The 24966-nt window shown below is 40.5% G+C and overlaps 1 protein-coding gene across 4 annotated transcripts in view; it reads right to left on the bottom strand.

Moving 5' to 3' along the window:
• Positions 1 to 21863, bottom strand: part of SOCS6 (suppressor of cytokine signaling 6) — a 34230-nt gene extending 12367 nt beyond the window's left edge. Inside the window, exons 1-3 of one of the 4 annotated variants that reach the window (XM_075270758.1) lie at positions 21794 to 21863; positions 20358 to 20483; positions 16095 to 16186 (exon numbers count right to left, since the gene is read on the bottom strand). The gene's annotated coding sequence lies outside the window, so the exon portion shown is untranslated. Of the gene's footprint in view, positions 1 to 862; positions 949 to 2982; positions 3124 to 9291; positions 9339 to 16094; positions 16187 to 20357; positions 20484 to 21793 lie in introns of those variants that run through there. The other 3 variants (XM_075270759.1, XM_075270757.1, XM_075270760.1) reach the window with 3 other exon arrangements.
• Positions 21864 to 24966: the final 3103 nt, after the last annotated feature.

The following is a 24966-nucleotide window of genomic DNA, read 5'->3' as shown; positions in this document are numbered from 1 at the left end:
TCAATAGAGGCCGGACTCGCACATTTCAGCTGATGGAAGCAGTATTGGCACTCCAGCTACACAATGTGCAGCACTGACAAGTAGGGAGGAGGCTGAAGAGCTCACGTGTATACTGCCTTCTCTTCAGTCAGCTGACTGGTCTGGGTCCCTGGGTCAGATCTCTCTGTAATGTGCGGCAGAAAATTTTGGTGCTAAATAAGGGAGTAAAAAATATTAATATTATTAAAAATTACTGATCTAGTCTATCTGAGCAGCATAGAGTATGGAAACACTCAACCTATACAAACACCTCCTAACCATGAGCATTGCCCAGTTCACTAGTTACCCTGTGGATATGTTAAAACGGTCACAATCTGAGACTCCTCAATGAAAGGTTAACGCAAAAGAGTGCAGGTATATCCCATTACCACAAACTGGCACAGGGGTCACTGGCAGAAGAGGTTGGCTGTATTCACTAAGCTCACCGCAGCCATGGATTGTCTAGAGAGGTTATTTGTGGTATGTAATGTCACAGCGAAGTGTATGGAAGAGTGCAGGAGATTACATGACAAGTACTATATATGAGTAGTTCTACACATGAGACAATTCTACATATTGTAACTGCAGATCTGTGCAGATAAAATCCAGAAATACAGCAGGTTTGCGGATGAGACATTACAAATCTCTTCCTCGTGGCTGTTGACCTGCATTGTGGATATTACCCCTTTAATTTAGTGGGGTAATATATCTGCAGCAAAGTCTATATATTACTCAGCAGACAACTGTTGTCCTATATTTAGGCTAGAGGTACATGGCAACCTTGGCCGAGAATCCCGTTGTACAACTAAAGATTGTGGGGTCACCCTGTGACTTATTTACTAACCTCAGTTACAGAGTCTTGGGTTGTAGCATTTTCCACAAACATTAGGTGGTTTGTTGCCTGTGACTGCCCTGTAAAGACTGGAATCTGCAAAAGCAGCAGCAATAGTTTAGGCTTTGTAAAAACATTGTTTACATGTTTGTTTTGCTATTGTGTCAGGGGGTTTGTGGTGAATATTTGTGCAATATACTTTAATAACACAAACTTCTGTTCCCTTTAGCAATGCTTTAAGAATTGCCAGGGAGACTCTGTACACCCTACTCAATGTGGTGACTGTAAATGGCTATATCTGCGGTTTTATACCACCTAGAAAGATGGTTCTGGTATCACAAGGCTGAAATTCTCAGCTTTCAAATGGTGCCAAGATGAGGTAGTAGCTGCGGAAGGATCAGAGATATCACTAGTTAATCATACAGTTGGGGATGTGATTTTATAGGTATATTCCCGACTTTGCTCATAACTAGTAATATCTCAGGTTCTATCACAGCTAGTACTTTTATCTGGACAGCATATGAAAGCTCAGGATCACAGCTTTGTCATACCAGAAGAGTTACACTTTAATTCTTCCATTTTTCCCTCTCTAAAGCCTGGAATCTGTTTACATCCCACCAACTACGCTGAAACTATAAGTCCTCACGTTGTATACAAGCTTTTGTTGTTGCAGCTTTTACTTTTATACAGTAGTATACGGTTGTATAAACTGGTGACTGTAAAACAGGAGAAAAGAGATATTCTAATGTATAGCAGCCCAACAAAGGGCATAACTTTTCAGCCTCTATGGATTACAGTTCTGTGGATAGGTTTGGCACATAAACCAGAACACAATGAACAAGCGCAGATTTTGCCAGATTTCCAGAAAGTTTGGTGGTGGGAAATTATTACTACTATATAAGTAACTGTCTATGGGAAAACATCGCCAGACTGGAGGTAGATACGATATTCATGTCCATGACCAGGTCTCCCTGGAATACATACTTGTACATATATTATACATGTCACCCCTAGCTAGCTGGACCCCAGGTATACCGCTTCCAGCAAATAAAGCTTGCTCAACGTGTTATGTAAACTTCGGAAAACTTCCCATATACTTTATCAATAGTAACGTAAAGGGAACCTTTCATCTTTACTTCCAGACGTCTGGTCTTCTTGAAGTGATCTCAGCGATCTAATACCTGCACTGTAACGCACCAGGCACCTCTGTGACGGTCACATGACTGGATATAAAGGTAAAAAAGGTTTCCAGTCAGTGACTGCAAGCAGTGATCCTGAGCAGCCCATGCATAAAGCAGAAGAGAAACCAATACACAGGATCCGCACCAATCACAGACACCGGAGTGCCCCTTTAGGTCAGTAACAATACTTCTCAGATAGTGGAGTGTCCCCTTAGGTCAGTAACAATACTTCTCAGACACCGGAGTGCCCCCTTAGGTCAGTAACAATACTTCTCAGATAGTGGAGTGTCCCCTTAGGCCAGTAACAATACTTCTCAGATACCAGAATACCCCCTTAGGTCAGTAACAATACTTCTCAGATAGCGGAGTGCCCCCTTAGGTCATTAACAATACTTCTCAGATAGCGGAATGCGCCCTTAGGTCAGTAACAATACTTCTCAGACACCGGAGTGCCCCCTTAGGTCAGTAACAGTACTTGTAAGCCTGATTCGTCCTGCCAAGGCTAAAACACGTCTTACAGGACGCAGGTGTGAACACAAGTCTATGGCACAAGCAAGTAGGCCAGCAACAAGTGGTGTGAATAAGGACTAACAGAGCAGGAGCCTGGGCTGCCCTCATACAAGGTGCCCCTCACCACCTATGACAGCTGGCACAGTCTACCTCCTGCCCTTTGTATACACGTCATTATGGAGCCTGCAGGGAGAGCAGCTGCACTATACAGCCGCCTTGTATCCACGTCCACACGGGCGGCAGAGCATTCCCAGGAGCCCCGGACCTCCCCGCCTCGTCTGCACTCTCACTACTTCCTTCACTCTCTCCCCAGGCCTCCTGACCATCACAAAGCCTTCTCAGCGGGCCTCTCCCTGCACCCCCCTGCGGCGTCCCCTCCCCGGCCTACCCCACAGCAAGGCACCCGCCGAAAACTTCTGCCGTGCTCGGCTCCTTCCTCACCTCATAGCGAGCTACACGGATTATTGTGCCTTTTCGTACCCGGCCTTTTCCAGCCCCTGTCGCCGACCCAATCCGCTGCTCTGTTCGGCCCCACAGAGCCGGCCATGAGAGGAGGAGCAGGATTGGGAGACAAAAACTACAACTCCCAGCAACCCCCGCGGCAAGATGGGAAAACTGTCAAAACAATTGCAACTTTATTGAAACTAGTGCTAAAGCTGACAGCGTAAAGAAGGATGAATTCGCAAGGAACGTGACCGAGGTTTTTTTTTTCTTTTTTTTAGATTTATACAATTTAAGTTTATTCTGTATCCACCAGAACGCACAGTATAGACAGTGCTCCATTATGTATGCGTATTATTACAAAAGTATATGTATATATATTTATATCAGATCAATCATAGAATATATATGTATGTAGATAGATAGATAGATAGATAGATAGATAGATAGATAGATAGATAGATAGATAGATAGATAGATAGATAGATAGATAGATAGATAGATAGATAGATAGATAGATTTATCTGTATGTCTATCTAATCTCATGGAATAGTAACATTACAATAACCACAGCATGGTATGGTATTCAGTGCTTACATTAACCCCTGCCATAACACCCATAACTTTTTTATACGTCCGTGTACGGGGATGCATAGGGCGTCTTTTTTTGCGGGGCCGGGTGTACTTTTTAATTCTACCATTGTGGGGAATTACTATTGCTTTGATCACTTTTTATTCAAATTTTTATTAGAATCAAAACAGTGAAAAAACGGCGGTTTGGCACTTTTGACTATTTTTCCCGCTATGGCATTTACCATACAGGAAAAATATTTTTATAGATTTGTAGAGCGGGCGAGTTTCAGACACGGGGATACCTAACATGTATGTGTTTCACAGTATTTAACTACTTTTATATGTGTTCTAAGGAAAGGGGGTGTTTTGAATTTTTATCACTTTTTAAAAAAATTTAATATTTTTTTAATTTTTTAAATTTATTTTATTTTATTTTATTTTTTGCATTTATTAGACCTCATAGAGGTCTTGAACCCCAGGGGGTATGATCACTAGGCAATGCATTACAATGCTAATGGATTGCAATGCATTGCAAAATACCAGCACTTCTATTGCAGGCTATGCTACAGTGGCCCCTGCACCCAGTATTATACCCCATAGTGACCCCTGCACACAGTATTATACCCCATAGTGGCCTCTGCGCACAGTATTATGCCCCGTAGTGACCCCTGTACACAGTATTATACCCCATAGTGGCCTCTGCGCACAGTATTATGCCCCGTAGTGACCCCTGTACACAGTATTATACCCCATAGTGACCACTCTACACAGTATTATGCCTCATAGTAGCCCCTGCACACATTATTAACCCCACAGTGGCCCCTGCACACAAAATTATGCCACATAGTGACCCCTGCACACAGTATTTTGCCGCATAGTGGCCCCTGCACACTGTATTATGCCCCATAGTGGCCCCTGCACACAGTGTTATGCCCCGTAGTGGCCCCTGCACACAGTGTTATGCCCCACAGTGGCCTTTGCACACAGTATTATTCCCCATAGTGGCCCCTTCACACAGTATTATGCCTCATTGTAGACAGCCATGAACAATTATTATACTCTCTGTTTCAGACCGCAGAGTATAATAAGTGGAGGTGCAGGGGAGGATACAAGCTTAAAAAACACTGTTACTTACTTCTCCCTGACTCTGGCGCACTCCCCGCAGATGTCAGCCATGTTTAATGATGTATGGGATGTCATATGAGCAGGGACTTGCGTAAAGCGCATAGGGACGCAGGCCCCGGCTCATGTGACATCTTGGACGTCACAAAGTAGGCCTAAAGCCTTCCAGAGCCAGGACAGGTAAGTAATATTGTTTTTTATGTTCCGCATTCTGGGTCAGACAATTTCTTAGTTTATACCGGAACACTGACAGTCATTCCCTATGCAGTGTGATACGCGCGTATTACATTGAAAGCAACAGGTAAAAAAGCCTCCCATTGAGTTCAATGGGTAGCGCATGTAAGACCGAACCCATTGAAGTCAATGGGATTCTGTTTTACTGTTCTCACTCTGACACGTGTTTACATGTCAGAATGAGCGAGCGGAGCGTTACTCCGTGTGAAAGCAGCCTAAGGGTGCATTCATACTACTGATACGCTGCCTGATTCTGAACGTTAAAACACGTTCAGAATCAGCGCGCATAAAGCAGTTCCCATTCATTTCAATGGGAGCCGGCATACGAGCGCTCCCCATTGAAATGAATGGGCTGCTTTTTTCACTACGAGTGCTCCCATTAAAGTGAATGGGAAGTGCTCGCGTGTACGGCTCAGAATGAGCAGAGCTAGCCGTACACGCGACCACTTCCCATTCACTTCAATGGGAGCGCTCGTAGTGAAAAAAGCAGCCCATTCATTTCAATGGGGAGCGCTCGTATGCCGGCTCCCATTGAAATGAATGGGAACTGCTTTATACGCGCTGATTCTGAACGTGTTTTAACGTTCAGAATCAGGCAGCGTATCAGTAGTGTGAATGCACCCTTAGGGTATGTTTTTTTAACCCTCAATAAATGCCTCTCAACTCTCCCATTCATTTCAGTGAGAGTCAGTAGCAGATTTTTTTCCTTTAGCTGATATTTCAAAAAGAAGCGTCATAACCATTCTTCAGGTGAATTTCACCTCGCAAACCCCTTTGAAATTAAAGAGAGGCAGAAAAAACAATTAGTGGTTTTTTTGCAACTATTTTTTTTTTGGAGGGGAGAAATATTTGTAATAACCACCAAGTTTTTTCTGCCTCCTATTAATTTCAATGGACTTTGCTTGGCGGAATCCGCCTGAAGATACATCTTGACACTTATTTCTCCTCTAGCTAAAAAATCAACTAAAGGAAGACAATCTATTTGACTCCCATTGAAGTGAAAAAAATGTATCTATCAAAAGTCCCATGGGAAGATAAAAACAGATGAGAAAAAGTGATATATTTGGTTGTATATCTGGTTTTATTAAAACTATATATATATATATATATATATATATATATATATATATATATGTATAATATATACACACACACACACACACATTCTCTTTAATAAAGCCAAACTCCACAAAAAATGCAGTAAACACAGTGATTTCTCAACAAATATCACCCTACATTCTTGGGTCTGATTCTTGTATTCATCTATTCATCTATTTAGTGGCGTGCTCCAGAAAGTTGCTTGTCAGGCCTGCTCTCCATCTGCATTTACTTCTCTGCTTGTACATGCATATTTAGCAGAATTTTGTGGGAAGTATAACTGAAGGACTTCTAAAGGGCGTGCAGGGGTATGGTACTGCATGGAAAAGAAGGTCTTTTACATATCAAAATTTCATTGTCCCTCTGGACGTCCAATATATTGGGAGGTATGCAGAAGCAATACAGTGCTGCGGCACCCTGAAGTGTAAATTTAGTCTGGACCTCTGAAAAGTAAAAGATGTTTAAACATCCTATCAATAGCAATATCTCAAACATTGTACAATATGGGACAGGAGCAACAGGAAAGAAAGATTATCCTCGAAGACCTTGAACTAAATGGTATCTCAGCTTCTGTAGCCAAGAACGTGAAATTCATCTAGTAAAAATTAGCATTCCCGTATACAGTAGCTGCATTCAAAAATGGGAGTCAGATGTATACAGTGAAAGTATAGCACATGCTTCGTATAGTAGGACTATAAGGTATGTAGTGAAATACAGTCAGAGGAATTTATCAAGTGATTTTTAGAGTTAAAAAGTCACAAATGATAGCACTTATTTCTAATATTCATCAGTAATTTGCTTCTGACTCCTCTAAAGGGTTTTTAATATAGTCACAATGAAGGGCATTTCCTATAAACAAAGGAAGGTAAAGCAAACTAGAGCTTTGTCATTGGTCACTCAATGCCTTGATATCCTATAAAGCAGAATTTCCTGATTTGCCTGGGAAAGCAGTACATGGTGTATGCCAGAGCAGACCAAGATCACCACAGTGCTCATTCACATGACAGTATTCAATGGCTTTGTGCTAGCCATTGTATTATCAGCCAGCACAGGACCCCATAGACTTTAATCTGTACCAGGACAACAGGAGAATCCAACAGGAATCACCAAAGGGCCGCTCTCTCACAGGGTTGTAGCATTAGTTGAAACTCTTTTATTCGGGTCTCAAACACAACGTACGTTTCGCGGTTAGCACCCCTTTGTCAAGTGTTCAAGGACAGGTGTTGGAGGAATACATTCTGACAGTTGGAAGAATACATTCATCTAAAAGCCAAGAGATTGATGTCCAAGCAAAATATTGGAGTCTACAAGTCGGCTCATCACGAGGTCTATCAGTTCTGGTGCAACAAACGAGAGAGGAGGTGGCTCGTAAGATCTCTGGTAAGATCGTAAGATATCTGGTATCAGATTTTCTTTGAGACATGCTTGGATCTGATTGAGAGCATGCCCAGAAGGATTCAAGCGGGGTTAAACAATAAAATTTAGACTTTTAGGAGCAAAACAGTAAGAATGCAGTCACATGACAAGAATCTGCATAACTAATCATATGCTAAGTAGTTGCAAGTCAAGTAGTTGCAAGTCAAGTAGTTGCAAGTATGAGATAGTCTAAATGATTGTCTATATTAGGGTGCATGCACACTGAGTAACGCCGGGCGTGTATGAGAGCCGTACACACCGGCATTACAGCAGACTGCCGAACACTTCCCATTCACTTCAATGGGAGCGCTCGTAACAGCGGCGTTTACGAGCGCTCCCATTGAAGTGAATGGGAAGTGTTCGGCAGCCCTGCTGTAACGCCGGCGTGTACGGCTCTCATACACGCCCGGCGTTACGTAGTGTGCATGCACCCTAATGTTGATAGTCTCATGTTTGAAGCTGTAGTGGATGGTGAGATATGGAGCCTGAAAGTCACAAGTTCAAAACACTGTTACCCTTTTGCTTGTCAGCGTAGTAATATTGTTACAGGATGAATACAAAAAACAAATTGTGCCATTTTTATTTATACCATTTTGTGATCCCATTAAATATTGTATTAATCTTATTGTATAGATTGTAATGGTTGTGGCGATACCAAATATGTCTATCTGATTTCCTGTCTTTTATGATGATCATTTAACCCCTTAATAACACGGTCCCTTACCCTATTCATGTTCAGACAGTTTTTTTTTCATGACATGTTGTTTTTAATGTTAGTTGATACACTTTGGTTGATATTGTATACTTTTATTTATGAAAAAATAGGAAATTTGGTGGAAGTGTAGAAAATTTTTCAAGTTTCAGAATGTAAAAAGTTCTGCTATTCAGACAGTCATAAATACCCAAATACATTAATACATATTATCTATTAAATCTCTGTTTCATGTTGGAATCATCTTTTAATCATCCTTGAATTTATTTTAGGCATTAGAAGGCTTACAAGTATAACAGCAATTTCACAAATTTATAAGAAAATTTCCCAAGCTCATGTTTTAGGGACAACAGCAGCTCGGAAGGGAAATTTAAAGGCCTACATATTAGAAACCCTTTAAGCATCAAGTCATAACCACAATAATAAATCTAGGTCAGTATTATCAAATTTGCCCATGTGTGTATATAGCAATGCAGCTAATAAACATCACAGTCCTGTGATTTGTTGGAAGACTTTAGTACACCCATATAACCCTTAGCTAATTTTTTCCCTTCATTTTGATAAGTGAATATTATTGTCTGAAAATACATTTGTATCAAAATGCAGCACAACAAATAGAGATCTGCTTATTGAGTCTAGAAAATATTTTTTAAAAATCTCAGCATAGAAGACAGTTTGGAAACGGGAATAATGATATAAATTTAAAGAAGCTGAAATCCTTCAGGATTTTGTTTGCAAGCTGTCCTAGTCATATAACTGTGATTAAATTGCCGCGTAAAGTCTGTGTGCCGGGAGAGAAGACTGACGAGAATCATTTGATTATTTCACTTAAGAAGTTCTGTAACTTCTAACTGTGCCCTTTCTGATTCATTTTACAGCCAAGCAGCAATGCTACATGGACCCTCGAATGTTTTTCTTCTGAATTCTCAGGTTTTTTTTACAGATTTATGAAGTATTGTTTGCCTTAGACATAAACAGTCTCATTTTCCACCTTTACTGTGACTCTTATCATATAACCCTGATGCCATTCATAAGGCCTTGTCGCCAAGCCATGTAAATTCTCCTAACTGAGCAGCACATAATGGCTGAAAGAATACATTACATACGTCATAGAAGTAAAACACAATAGAAAATTAAAGCAAAACAGACCATACCTTACATGCATACATATTGTATAGCTTCCACTGGCTTGAGGACTCTTTACTGCCTGAAGATGTCATCTGGGGGTTTTAATAACTTGTCTGGAATGTGTCGACAACTGATATGCCTTTGCCAGGAAGTGACCTTAGCCCTACGTGCCTTGAGATATGTCAGTACCTTCATAGGCTACTAGTCATATGACAAATGTGCTAAATGACTTCAATTTCACTACCTTTTACTGTAGTATCAGGTACTTGTTTGCTGAGATGACTATCAGAAAATGAAGCATATTCAACCCAATGCATATCTACTATAGCCCATATATCAAGTGCCACATGAACATATTATCAATCCATCAATAGCTATCTATATTAGCAGTCTCAACTATTTTATATGTTGCTAGAAACAGGATTGGAGTCCTCTACTGCAAATGGGGACTTCAGAATAAGTGCTGGTCTACGCAGGAAAGATGCAAACTAATAGATGCAGATAGATTTACATCGACATGATATTTATTCATAAAAGTGCTTAAACAATGCATCTTGGGTAGCATTGGACACCTTTATAAAGTATAGCACAAGGCAGGAAATTGGAAGCAGTTATCACTACTTCAGAGCCATAAAGAGGGTTAGGCCGTGTAAGGTGAGCCTGATTCATTTTGTTTCTTGCATATGTCACACCAATTGTTTCCAACAGTTTAAAAAAAAAAACACTATTCTTACAAGCAATACATGTTGTATGGGGATTGCTAGAGGAGCAGTTCCCCAGTAGTTTCTGGAACCCTGGAGGGAGGGGCACAACAAGACAGTGAGCCCTAAGCTGAATCCCCCACACACACCCTCCCCTGTACCTGCCTACTTGCCTGGACTGTCCTAGGTGACAGATGACAACTTGACGGCAAAACTTTGCCTAGATATAGGTCAGAACACAGACAAGAAAAACAACAAAATGGAGGTCAGCTAGCCAAGGGTCCAGTAACAGACGAGCAACGCACCACAGAATCGGAATCCAAGACAATAGTCAAAGGTAAACACCACAAACAAGAAAAAATGAAGCGGCACTATTGTTAAGACTAAAATGTCTCTATGTAAACAGAGAGTACAAGAGGAGTAACGCTAGTCCATAGGATGAATACCGCTGTTCTCAAGAAGGTTGGTGCTGACTGTGTGAATACTGACATAACATGAAAGCGAACAGAGAAAAAAGTGACAGGGCACTCACCACAGCGTCTTTTGTTAAAAATTCAGTAAAATACAGGGAGGACGTGGCAGACAAAGCAACGACTGTTTTGTGTTACACACACTTCATCAGGCTTACTACTGGGCCTAATCTGGAAGAGGGTGTGTCTTCAGGCCAAATCGCGAGGCGAAACGGCTTGAAGAATGAGCATCTCGCTTCTTTTTTTCCAGGAGCCGGAAGAAACGGCTCCCGGAAAAAAGACCCGAGCCTGAGTCTTTTTGGTCAGGATTTTGAGGCAGATACAGCCTCAAAATCCTGAACAAAAAACTCTGTGTGAACTTAGCCTCAGCAAGGAATCAGAACTAAACAAGCCTCCTGTGCCGCGGCATGAGAGCGAATGGCATAGAAGTTCAAACGGATGCATACGTAATACATGTACTGGTGGCCATGCTTCCGGCATTTTGTTTCTTACAAAATGTATTCCCCCCGTGAGAATAGTAACTCCCCGTTTGTTCTTATGAAGGGGCAACTTTATTTCGCTATTCTTATCATTCTTACTCTATGGATTGCACCATCCATATCCGATGTATAATAATTCAGTTGTAAATACAGAGAATGCAGGGGGGATACATATGATACATATAAACTTTGGACAGAAATATGTTCTCTCAGTATGTGGTTTCATTTATATTTATGGTCTCTTTAATAGAATTATAAGGGTACAGCAAGTACAAACTTCCAAATATTCTCTGCTTTTACATTTGGCTGATCTAATCTAAATCCATAGTGAATTTTGCTGATGACTCTTCCATTATTATAGTATAAAAATGTTCTTAAATTGTTACACATGTAAACATCTTTTATATCCATTTCATTCTGGTAACAGATGGCTCTGTATCCGTTGGCTGCTGTGTTCCATTCTTCCTTTTTTCAGATCAACATATTTGGACAGCAGGGGTATCCAAAATATTAACGAAAGTAAAAAATAATGAAAAGGCAATGAAAATTGTGATATAAATATCTTATTTTTATGAACTAATATAATTTTCTATACTTATAACTTTGGATACATGGTGGAATCTTTAAGACTGCAGGATACAATTTAATTAAGGGATATCAGTAACTAATTATAAATGTTTAGGTTTCATTAAATTTAAAGGGATTTTTCATAATGATGATCTCTCCATGAGTTACATTATCAGTATCTGATCAGTGGGGGTCCAACACCCATACCTTGCACTGATGCCTCCACATACAGTCCTATGAAAAAGTTTGGGCACCCCTATTAATCTTAATCATTTTTAGTTGTAAATATTTTGGTGTTTGCCACAGCCATTTCAGTTTGATATATCTAATAACTGATGGACACAGTAATATTTCAGGATTGAAATGAGGTTTATTGTACTAACAGAAAATGCGCAATATGCATTAAACCAAAATTTGACCGATGCAAAAGTATGGGCACCTCAACAGAAAAGTGACATTAATATTTAGTAGATCCTCCTTTTGCAAAGATAACAGCCTCTAGTCGCTTCCTGTAGCTTTTAATCAGTTCCTGGATCCTGGATGAAGGTATTTTGGACCATTCCTCTTTACAAAACAATTCAAGTTCAGTTAAGTTTGATGGTCGCCGAGCATGGACAGCCCGCTTCAAATTATCCCCCAGATGTTCAATGATATTCAGGTCTGGGGACTGGGATAGCCATTCCAGAACATTGTAATTGTTCCTCTGCATGAATGCCTGAGTCGATTTGGAGCGGTGTTTTGGATCATTGGCTTGCTGAAATATCCATCCCAGGCGTAACTTCATCTTTGTCACTGATTCTTGAACATTATTCTCAAGAATCTGCTGATACTGAGTGGAATCCATGCGACCCTCAACTTTAACAAGATTCCCAGTGCCAGCATTGGCCACAGAGCCCCAAAGCATGATGGAACCTCCACCAAATTTTACAGTGGGTAGCAAGTGTTTTTCTTGGAATGGTGTTTTTTTTGGACGCCATGCATAACGCCTTTTTGTATGACCAAGCAACTCAATCTTTGTTTCATCAGTCCACAGGACCTTCTTCCAAAATGAAGCTGGCTTGTCCAAATGTACTTTTGCATACCTCAGGTGACTCCGTTTGTGGCGTGCTTGCAGAAACGGTTTCTCATCACTCTCCCATACAGCTTCTCCTTGTGCAAAGTGTGCTGTATAGTTGACCGATGCACAGTGACACCATCTGCAGCAAGATGATGCTGCAGCTCTTTGGAGGTGGTCTGTGGATTGTCCTTGACTCTTCTCACCATTCTTCTTCTCTGCCTTTCTGATATTTTTCTTGGCCTGCCACTTCTGGGCTTAACAAGAACTGTCCCTGTGGTCTTCCATTTCCTTACTATGTTCCTCACAGTGGAAACTGACAGGTTAAATCTCTGAGACAACTTTTTGTATCTCTCCCCTGAACAACTATGTTAAACAATCTTTGTTTTCAGATCACTTGAGAGCGGGTTGTCCATGCTCGGCGACCATCAAACTTAACTGAACTTGAATTGTTTTGTAAATCGGAATGATCCAAAATACCTTCATCCAGGATCCAGGAACTGATTAAAAGCTACAGGAAGCGACTAGAGGCTGTTATCTTTGCAAAAGGAGGATCTACTAAATATTAATGTCACTTTTCTGTTGAGGTGCCCATACTTTTGCACCAGTCAAATTTTGGTTTAATGCACATTGCACATTTTCTGTTAGTACAATAAACCTCATTTCAATCCTGAAATATTACTGTGTCCATCAGTTATTAGATATATCAAACTGAAATGGCTGTTGCAAACACCAAAATATTTAGAACTAAAAATGATTGAGATTAATAGGGGTGCCCAAACTTTTTCATAGGACTGTATCAGAAGCTATAGAGATGGACAGGACCAGATGCAGCTCAGCTCCTATTATAGCTGAGTTGTAGTACCCTGGTGCCACCACTATATGATGGATGGGGCTGCAGCTCTGCATATCTATAGTTTCAATCGTCCAAAGGCAGCCAGATCAGCTGACTGGTTTGGAGTTTGGGGGTCAGATCCCCACTGGTCAGATACTGATGAGCTATGATGTGGATTGTCAATCCATTCATAATGTTCTTCTTGAGTATAATCCAAGCTTAACATATAAACAATGCAGGGGTGGACACTGCTGTTGGTCCCTGTGCAAGCAGGGTAACTATTGATTTTTGATAATTGATGTTATTTTGAAAGTAGGAGGGGGAGGGTGTTTAGTGTAGGGATTTCAGGTTATCTCGGACAACCCCTTTAAAAAAAAGCAATAGTTACAGTGTAATTGTTATGTCTTTGATCTGCCAGGAGTTCTGTTGTCTCTTACAAGTTGCCCCTAAATCCAATCAAGGTGCCATGTTCTTTTTATGGTCGCACATAGATTCCGATCTTAGAATCTCTGAATACCGAACTTCCACCCTCTTATGAACATGGTTTCGAGGGGAATTTCATTTTTTGCCTATCTCTCAGGAGTCCTTCACATTTAGTACACTAGTACACAAGCACAAAGCTAAAATTGTTAAAATGCCAACACTTGCTTCATTTTTAGGCGGTAAGATGGGCCAAGCTTAATATATATATATATATATATATATATATATATATATATATATATACAGTCCTATGAAAAAGTTTGGGCACCCCTATTAATCTCAATCATTTTTAGTTCTAAATATTTTGGTGTTTGCAGCAGCCATTTCAGTTTGATATATCTAATAACAGTAATATTTCAGGATTGAAATGAGGTTTATTGTACTAACAGAAAATGTGCAATATGCATTAAACCAAAATTTGACTGGTGCAAAAGTATGGGCACCCTTATCATTTTATTGATTTGAATACTCCTAACTACTTTTTACTGACTTACTGAAGCACAAAATTGGTTTTGTAACCTCACTGAGCTTTGAATTTCATAGCCAGGTGTATCCAATCATGAGAAAAGGTATTTAAGGTGGCCAATTGCAAGTTGTTCTCCTATTTGAATCTCCTCTGAAGAGTGGCATCATGGGCTACTCAAAACAACTCTCAAATGATCTGAAAACAAAGATTGTCCAACATAGTTGTTCAGGGGAAGGATACAAAAAGTTGTCTCAGAGATTTAACTTGTCAGTTTCCACTGTGAGGAACATAGTAAGGAAATGGAAGACCACAGGGACAGTTCTTGTTAAGTCCAGAAGTGGCAGGCCAAGAAAAATATCAGAAAGGCAGAGAAGAAGAATGGTGAGAACAGTCAAGGACAATCCACAGACCACCTCCAAAGAGCTGCAGCATCATCTTGCTGCAGATGGTGTCACTGTGCATCGGTCAACAATACAGCGCACTTTGCACAAATAGAAGCTGTATGGGAGAGTGATGAGAAAGAAGCCGTTTCTGCAAACACACCACAAACAGAGTCGCCTGAGGTATGCAGAAGCACATTTGGACAAGCCAGCTTCATTTTGGAAGAAGGTCCTGTGGACTGATGAAACAAAGATTGAGTTGTTTGGTCATACAAAAAGGCATTATGCATGGCGTCCAAAAAAAACAGCATTACAAGAAAAACACATGCTACCCACTGTAAAATTTGGTGGAGGTTCCATCATGCTTTGGGGCTGTGTGGCCAATGCCGGCATCGGGAATCTTGTTAAAGTTGAGGGTCGCATGGATTCCACTCAGTATCAGCAGATTCTTCAGAATAATGTTCAAGAATCAGTGACGAAGTTGAAGTTACCCCGGGGATGGATATTTCAGCAAGACAATGATCCAAAACACCGCTCCAAATCGACTCAGGAATTCATGCAGAGGAACAATTACAATGTTCTGGAATGGCCATCCCAGTCCCCAGACCTGAATATCATTGAACATCTGTGGGATGATCTGAAGCGGGCTGTCCATGCTCGGCGACCATCTAACTTAACTGAACTTGAATTGTTTTGTAAAGAGGAATGGTCCAAAATCCCTTCATCCAGGATCCAGGAACTGATTAAAAGCTACAGGAGGTGACTAGAGGCTGTTATCTTTGCAAAGGAGGATCTACTAAATATTAATGTCACTTTTCTGTTGAGGTGCCCATACTTTTGCACCAGTCAAATTTTGGTTTAATGCATATTGCACATTTTCTGTTAGTACAATAAACCTCATTTCAATCCTGAAATATTACTGTGTCCATCAGTTATTAGATATATCAAACTGAAATGGCTGTTGCAAACACCAAAATATTTAGAACAAAAAATGATTAAGATTAATAGGGGTGCCCAAACTTTTTCATAGGACTGTATATATATATACTGATAAAGGAGCAACTGAATAAATAAGGCACGTGACTTGAGCAATGATGAGTTTCAGTCTGATTCCACAGTAGAATGACAAAATCAAGCAATCTGAGTGACTTTGCATGAATCATGGTCATCGGTACTAGACTGACCAAAACTGACACCCCTGTAGGGTTTAAGAATGGTGTTACTGAAGACAAACATCCAGTGAAATGAGAATATAAGCAAGTGGTGAACTAAAGGGGCCAAGTATCGAATGAAGAATAGAATGCTGCATACAAGGTACAATTGGTGCAAGTTGTACAACACACAACCAATTTGAGGGCAACAAAAAAGCAAGACATTCGGACAATAGAGCTTACCTTAGTATTGTAGCCGACCCAGTTCATCCCTTCATGGCAGCCATTTACCCAAATTCAGAAGGATCCTCTCAGCAGGACAGTACACCATGCCACTAGGAGTATATAGTCATGAATTGGTTCCAAAATATGATAGTAACTGTCTATTTAACCTCTATATAAATGAAGCAAACAAACACCTTGGGCTTGTAAATCAATGTATCTACCTGTGTAGTAAAATCCATCTGACCATACAATCCACAAAGGATAACAGCATATGAAAATTGTAACACATTTTTATTGAAGTAAATCACATAAAACTCCACCATAAAACGGCACATAAATATCACTCGTAAAAATAGTAATTCCCAAAATAATAACTGTAGTCTGTGCATATATGCAAACCAAAATGCCTCTATAAATACAACAATTATACTACGAACATATGCATTTAATAGACCCATCAGAAGATTATCACTGGAGGCACGCCACAAGAAGTACGTTATACAAATGGGAGGCTAACATAATGTCCAGGTTAATCCCCAGTCTATCATATTGCCTCTGCCCCCACAAGATATGCTATCACTATAAGGCTAAGTTCACACGGCGGATTTTGGTCCGGAATTTGGTGCGGATTCTGTTTGTTCCGCTCATGCACAAAAAGAAGCAATGTCCCCTTTCTTCCATTGCAGAATCAGCCACGCGAGACCGCGGTGCTTCACTCCCTCTGGACTAGGCCCATTCATTTGTGCCTAATCAGGAGCGGAATACTGCAACTGGAAGCCAGTGCAGGTTTCCCGCCTCCAATTCCAGACCAAAATGCACCATGTGAACTTAGCCTTAGGGTCCATTCGCATTTTGAAGCAGTTTTGGAGTGCTTTTTGAGGTTTTTTTTTTAGTTTTTTGTTTTTTTTCTTTCAGCACAGCGTATGGACCTTGAAAAAAAACACATAGTTTTTGCCAATTCCGCGCCCAAATTCGTGCCCAAATCCATGACATGGATTTTCTGCCTCCCATTGACTGCGTTGTTTTTTGCAGGCGGAATCCGCTTGAAGAAAGTTTTTTTCAGCTAGCGGAAAAATTCCACAAGTGGAAAAATAAAGCGAGCGGAACCCATAGAACTCTATGGGAAGGTGTTTTTTCCACGTGGATTCTAACGCGGATTCAGCGTCAAAATCAGCCCCCAAAAACTCTGTGTGAGTGGACCCTAATACCTCCTCCTTAGCAGGTGTGTGGATAGAACTAGTCCATAGGACACATCACGACGTGACATATGATACAATGCCGAATCTTCATATCATTTTCAGCAACTGCAAGAAACTATTTGGTCAACAGGGGCCAATATTTCTATAGAACAATTTCAGCACCTATTGAATTCTATGCCATAATGAAATTACTGGGATCCTGAAGGCCAAATGTGATCCCCGTATTAATAGATAGGTGTCTCTATAACAGTAGACTTGCAGAGTATATTATACAGGTAAACTATAATATATAACTGACAAATATGTGTTTGCAGTTATGATCTAAATAAAAGATAAGGCATATGGTCTGTCCTCTATATACTGCTCATCTTTCCTTTGATGTGTATGAGCAGCTTTCAAGTGGTTATATCAGATTTGACTCCTTTACTCTAAAAACAGTGAGGTCAGGGCCCCATGTGGCAAAGAAGCCGCCGCAGAAAAGACCGCAGTGTTTTACAGTCACAGCAAAGTGGATGGGATTCTGGAATCTCATGTTCACTTTGTGGTAAAATATGTCAATTATATCTACGTCAACGCCGGCGGTTTCCCTACATATAAATAAAGCAGAAGGTCCGCGGAGGAAACCTCTGAGCACTTTCTGTGCAAAGCGCTACGGGAAGAACCGCGATCTGCGTCTTTTCCTGCTGTAATTTTTTTTTGCAGGACACCACGTGGGGTCTTACCTTAAAATCTGCATTCATAGGTGATATAGCAGTTCAGCCCCATTCACTTCACTGGAGATAAGCTGTAGTACCAGATGCTACCCATGGAGAGATAAAACACCAAATCTGACCACAATCCTTTCTTTGTTATTTCTTTTGAACTTAATGATAAATTGATTTTTAATGTTTCAGCCTGTCAAATCCACAATTGTAAGCAATTTTCACTCCAGCAATGCATCACAAGCCGAGAAGTGACTGATGTGTGCCTCCAGATACAAGATACAGGGAAGTGTCAGAATACGTTACAAGATCAGTCATTGCACTCAAAGATTATCATTGCATGTGGGAACAATAACAATCTATTATCTTTATCATTAAGTATCTCTATTATTATACTAATCACTGCAAGTTCCTCATCTGCCCTATGATAGCTAAATATTTCACTGTAAAGGAATGGGAGACATATAAATAAAGCCCCCTACACATACATACCTCTCATTATATATATATAGATTTTTTTTTTTTTCTGAAGACCAGCAGAGGCATAAAGTAAAGGTGAAGGAGCTATTTTGACACCTTCATGCACATCACTCAGCTTCCTAAAGGAATATTCTCTTTTCAACAAATATAGATTATTTGTTAATCACTAAAACATATTGTCTATATTATTCAGGACCTGAGCAAGTTTATCTTGGATTTATTCTACAGGAGCCTAAACTGGTTGTAAGAACATTGAGACTTACCACCCAACCAGGTGAGAACAGGGGCGTCTTTCCCTTTTTTGAAGGAAGTGGTGGTCAAGCATTTATGCTACATTTCCATTCAAAGTCCATTGACTGAGGTGTAACATAAAGCTACTGGCCCCAGTGCAAAATCTGGGCGGGTTCACATCTGCGCCCCGATCTCCGTTTTGCAGGTGCCCGAAACTGGACAGGAGACAGAAACCTGCAGTCATTTTTCAAACCAATTCATTTGAATGGGTTTGGAAAGTGTCCGGCCGTGGGCGCCTGTGAGCGTTTTGTGCTCTCCGTGGTGAAACAGTTTTTTTTAACCGGACACAAAGTCGGACATGCAGGATTTTGTGTCCGGTTAAAAAAAAAAAATGGTTTTGCCACGGAGAGCACAAAACGCATAGGCACTCACAGCTGGACACTGTCTGCTGGGTTTCCGTATTCTGTCGGCAGTAGACGGAAACCTGAAAACGGAGATCGGGCACTGGTGTGAACTGCCCTCTGTAATATTGGCATCTTGCTATATTGTAGAGAAGCCTTTGAAACTCCAGAGGCTCTAGGGCCCAACAGCAATTGCTACCTCTGCACCCCCCATAGCTACACCCCGCAATTGCTTGACTGACATCCCATTCAAATAGGGTGTCTTCTGATGATCACTGGGATTCCTAGCAGTTGGGTCCCCAGTGATCAGACACTTATCACCTATCATATAGATAAGAGATAGGTTTCTATTTTGGAACAACCCCTAAATCTGTCCTGTTCATATAATGGACACAGGAGCTGAGCTTATTACAAGACATGTGTTGGAACTAACTGAACACTTATGTGGTTATCACAGATCTTAAGGCCGGGGCCCCACGGGCTGGAAATGACGCGATTTGCCCGCGGCGGAGACACTGCGGGAGAAATCGCAGCGTTGTACAGTGCTGGCAAAGTGGATGGGATTCATGCGAATCCCATCCCCACTTTGCGGAAAAGATCGCAGGGCGGACACGCTGCGATTTGCAAAGACGTTGCCGCTCTGCAAATCGCAGCATGTCAATTATATCTACGGAAACACCGGCGGCTTTCCAGTAGATATGTTAAGAGAAAGTCCGCAGAGGAAAACTCTGTGAACTTTCTCTTCAAAGCGCTGCGGAAAGAACCAAAATGCGTTCACGCAGCGGTTCTTCCCGCAGCGCTTTAGTACTGCGGATACGGCCCGTGGGGCCTTAGCCTAAAACTGTGAAGAATTAATGCATAAAATATATTTGGAGATTTGCATCACTTTTTATTACTCAATAGATAAACTTTGGGATATTGGAGTACTGCTTTAACCAACGTGTTTTATGTAGTGTATTACACAACTGTCCCTGAGTATGTATCACGTTACAAGGGTTTCTCACCTTGGATATTTATGACATATTCAGTGTATCCCTATATCTGGACTCATTACTCATCAGGAGACCTGGAATCTCTTAAACCATATTCTGTAAGACGTGGCAGCTGCTCCCTGGCAGAGACTGAAGGAAAAGCTGGAATGCACATGTTTACATGGCTCTTTCATTGAAGTGCAAAGGTGGCCATACATATTCAAGAGCTGCTTTCCAAATGCTTGTTCTTAATAGGAAATAAGCTGCAGCCATTTACCTTAGGTGGTGTCATCCTTACCTTGAAAACAAAAAGATTGGTGAAATCCAATATGCTTGACCATTCTTTTCCTTGACATTTGTCGGGACATCCTAAAGGTCAGCCAGTTCCATTTGGATGGCATTCATATAATGTATATCGCCACCTCTAGAGAGTTACAGAAACATCAGATCAAGCTTTTTGTAGATATCATACATGTCTGAAGAAGGAAAACACTATTAATCATGCATGGAAGCATCACAAAGTAGTCTTTGCTTTGTATTCTAAATATTTGCTTCCATTTTTGTACTGATATTGACACTACTACCATCAACTGACTTCTTCTAGACTATTATTGAGACAACAATCTGTGAATCTCTTAGTCTATGCGATGTGACAGATGATTTATTCGACTCTACATGGCTAATAATCATGTAATTCGCCCCTAAATTAGTAACAAATTGTTTCCCTTTGCCCCATTCTTCTTCCTGTACCCGTTGCATTATTTAGTTTACATCTCTCAAAGGGGTTTTTGATTCCTTATTACCATAAATTGATAGATATGTGAGAAACTACAGATAATACAGCTGGAAGCCTTTTTCACTCCTCAAATTTTAATTGAAACGGAGGAAATCAATTTTATATAATATATAGAAGGATAATAATATTTCTAGCCAATATTCCCGAATATTGGCACTTAATAATGCATTGTACACGATTGTATCCACTGGTCTACCTTAAAAGAGCGTATTCCACATAGCATTGATTCTCTATAGTAGAAATGTCGTCAAGAAACAGTTACAAATAAAAAAAGACCCTGAGAGATCACTGCCTATTACTGCACATCATTGTCTATTGATCCTCATCATATTAGAGTGCCCTGAGAGATTGTTGCCCATTATTTCTCATTACTTCTCATTCAGGCACAAACTTGTAACACAAGACAGATTCTGCTTCATTTCACAAACAATTCTACTGCAGCTGATATGGATACCTGAAGACACGGCTCTGATGTCTGTGGCTGCTCAGTGTACTTATTGCGGATAGACAGATAAACCAATATAAATATACATGGACAAGTAGATGATTGATATATTGATAGATAGAGATGATAGATAGACCAATAGATAGATAGACCAATAGATAGATAGATAGATAGATAGATAGATAGATAGATAGATAGACCAATAGATATATATATAGACAAGTAGATGATTGATATATTGAGAGATAGAAATGATAGATAGATGATAGATAGATAGATAGATAGATAGATAGATAGACCAATAGATATATACATAGACAAGTAGATGATTGATATATTGAGAAATAGAAATAATAGATAGATAGATAGATAGATAGATAGATAGATAGATAGATAGGAGATAGAGAGATACATAGATAGATAGGAGATAGATAGATAGATAATGGATAGGTAAAAAAACAAAAAAACTTTTTAAGTCTTCAGTAGGTGATACCTTTTTTAATGGCTAACTCATAATGATGACAGAATATGACGTTTCGAAGCTTCCTCTGAGCTCCTTCTTCAGATATATCTAAAAACACTTTCTAGAGGCTGCATATTTATAACTGGACACAGGGGTAGGATTACAGGAGGGAGGGGGGAAGAGGCTTATTACTATATACTTATAAAAACAAACAATCAATTGCCAGATCCCAGGTTATCTTAATGGCTGTCTTAATGATTTGTATAAAAAGACATAAACCCACGTGAGATGTTCATCCCATTGTCCAGCGTCTGGAATAGGGTCATGGCCTTATACTCATAAATCAGTCGCTGTTTCCTTGATTTAAAGTTCCCTTTTAAGATCAAGATTTTCATGTCATTGATGATGCTGTGGTCTTCCTGGCAGAAGTGTTTTGGCACGGGAAGATCAGTTCTCTGTTGTTTGATTGTATGGCGATGTGAATTAATTCTCATTCTGAGTTTCTGTCCGGTCTCTCCAACATACAGATTTTCAGTGGAACATTTGGTGCAAATGATCAAATACACTACATTAGGTGTGTTACAGGTGAACGTACCTGGGATTTTATATTCCCTGTTAGAGTTTGGGATCTTTATCCTGTCAGTGGTCAGTATGTGCGGGCAGGTCTTGCACCTCTTCTGTCCACATGGGAATGTTCCTTTGTTAGTTGGAGGTGACAGAGAGCTGCTAATAATCATATTCCTGAGGTTTGGTGGTTGTCTGTAGCACAGGAGAGGGGGGTCTGAAAATATGGATTTTAGACGGTTGTCTTTTTGCAGTAGTGGATGTAATTTGCGTGTGATTCCTCTCAGCGTCTCCAGGTGGGGGTTGTATGTGACGACCAGGGGCACCTGATTGTTCTCCTGTTTGGTATTGTATTTTAATAACTCCGATCTTGGTATTCTGGTGGCCCTGGTGATTTGGTTATCAACTGATCTTGGATGGTAACCCTGCCTCAAGAATGTGTTTTTCACCTCCAAATAACAAAGGAACATTCCCATGTGGACAGAAGAGGTGCACATGGGAACCAAAACAAACATTTTCCTTTTACCAAATGGATAGGTAGATAGTCATTGTTTTTGTGGGAAAATCCCTTTAGGCTGAGGCTCTACATAGCATCCCGCAGTAAAAAAGCGCTGCAAGAAAACCCACGACAGCAACGCATTGCGGTTTTTCCCGCAGCACTTGTCACAAAAAAATTTTCCATTTCTGTGGAGTTTCTGCTTAAATTATACCTATAAGGAAATCACCGGCATTTCTGTAGTTATAATGGACATGCTGCGATTCCCAAAACCACAATGGTTATGGAAATCACAGCATGTCCGCTGCGCACATTTTTCCAAAAAGTGGGGATGGCATTCACAGGAATCCCATCCAGTTTGCTGTGACTGTAAAACGCTATGTTTTTTTCCCGCTATGTTTCTGCCGAGGGCAAACCATGGTGTTCATACCATGTGCCTTAAGACGCATCTGGTACAGGAAACTGTAATGGCTACTATCTAAATAATTCCAATCATGTTTACCACAGACTAGCTCAGAACAGAATTTATGTAAAACAAGGCACCATATCATATCATTTAACTTCCTTGTGTCTTCTGTATTTTTCAGGGGGTCGTATGTGCTCTTTAGTATCATTAATAAGAATTAGTAGCCGTAGTAAGGAGTAGTAATGCAGTTACTCTCCTTAGTAAGTTTGATTTTTTACTTAACACTAGTTCTCGATGGCATAAAACCAATATGAATAATGCAACAGATGTTACTGTGTGTTTCATAGCGTTCTATGGTTATAATTTTGCCTACATAGTATAACTGGCCTCTACATCAGTCTGGTTCAGTGTTCTACACACTGCTGTGTTACATGCTGCTACAGCAGAAAAAGTGTTGTGATATACTGCTGCCTGTTATCTGACCAAGCACTCCTTCCCTCTAGTATCCGTTACTGGTGCTGAGATGAGGACGGTATCCTGCTGTCGCTAAGAGAAAGCGGGAGGACTGCGAGCTGTGCACAGGAGGGAGTACTGTGACATAGCATCTTTCAGCAAAAATTACCTTCGCAAAATTTACCTCTTCTGCTTACAAAAAGAAGAAAAGTAGTTTTCCCCCAAAATGCATTAGGCTCTGACTTTTCTATTCTGAAATTTAAATGCATTATGATTTTAGATCTGAGTCATCCTGGCAGCTTTGACATTGAAGCAGAGCCTGCACCGGCTCAATGCAAATCCAGCCTTTGAGAAAAATAATTTGTTGTAAAAATATCCATAAACCTGAAAATCAAATCTCCGCAAAGCTGCATAACATTGAAAGTAAATGAAAAAACAATTCCAAGACGTCCACAGAGAGTACAGAGGCAGATAACGTATTTCTTACTGATGGTTAAGGGCAGGGCCGTCTTTGATCATTGGGCCACTGCCAAAGGGACAGGGACAGTTTCATAGAAAATGGAGCCATAGGCAGCAACTAAAATACAACCCTTTGCATTCCATTTTTATATGGGGTTTATTTTGTATTGTGAATGGTACTATGACTAGAGAGTCTTGCACCAAGATCAAGTAATTGTTTTATGGTACAGTACCAGATGTATTAAGACTGACCTTGTAATAAATGAACAGCCGAGGCCATTGTGTATAGTTCTGTCTTCGGATTCTGTGGAGGATTTCTTAAAACTGGCATTCTGTATACCAGTCTTAATGAAGTCCCTAACTGGTGCTAACTGCGCCTGAATTGTTACGAGGCTGATTATTAGAAGCATCTAACTAGGACCTCCATGATCGGCAGAATAAACTGACCCAGGACTGCTTCAGGCCTGGGCCCCATGTAGCATAAAACTGCGGCAGAAATGCCGTAGAAATAACCGTAGCACTTTACAGTCACTGCAAGGTGGATGGGATTATGGCAAATCCTATCCATACATTGCGGAAAAATATGTGCAGCAGACACTGCAATTTCCAAAAACGGCACAATTGCTGGCGGTTTCCTTATAGGTATAATGGAAGCAGAAAGTCTGCGGAGGTTTCGTGAAAAGCGCTGCGGGAAAAACCGTAATGTATTGCTGTTTCAGTTTGCTGCCCGCTAAGTGGGACCCTTCAGAATAATATTTTATCTCTGCCTTTAAGGCCCCTTTGCAGACGACAATATGATATTTCAGTGTGCAAGCCATGAGTCTG

This window comes from Leptodactylus fuscus, chromosome 4 (assembly GCF_031893055.1).
Source record: "Leptodactylus fuscus isolate aLepFus1 chromosome 4, aLepFus1.hap2, whole genome shotgun sequence".
NCBI classification, from domain to species: Eukaryota; Metazoa; Chordata; class Amphibia; order Anura; family Leptodactylidae; genus Leptodactylus; species Leptodactylus fuscus.
This window is presented reverse-complemented; position numbering and strand designations above follow the sequence as displayed.